This window comes from Cariama cristata, unplaced genomic scaffold (assembly GCF_000690535.1).
Source record: "Cariama cristata isolate BGI_N322 unplaced genomic scaffold, ASM69053v1 scaffold22253, whole genome shotgun sequence".
NCBI classification, from domain to species: Eukaryota; Metazoa; Chordata; class Aves; order Cariamiformes; family Cariamidae; genus Cariama; species Cariama cristata.
In genome coordinates this window covers 5,450-5,721 of record NW_009606923.1, presented here as the reverse complement: position 1 = coordinate 5,721, position 272 = coordinate 5,450, and positions in this window count along the sequence as shown.

The following is a 272-nucleotide window of genomic DNA, read 5'->3' as shown; positions in this document are numbered from 1 at the left end:
TTCCCCTGGACCCCAATGACAAGTCGGATGCTCTCGTGCCCGTGTCAGGGACCTCCCTGGCCGTGGGGATCGACTTCCACGCAGGTGACGTGGGGGCTGGGAGCAGGACAAGGGCTGGAGGGGTCGGGGAGGGGGAGCACGAGGGGAGCCATCACCAGACTCCTTTGGCAGCGCTCTGCCCTAGAACATCTCCCCTTGGCACCTCCGGGTGAGGGAGGGTTCCAAGTCCCCGTGCCAGGGCCTTGGGGTGCAGCTCAGCCCAGGTCTGTGCC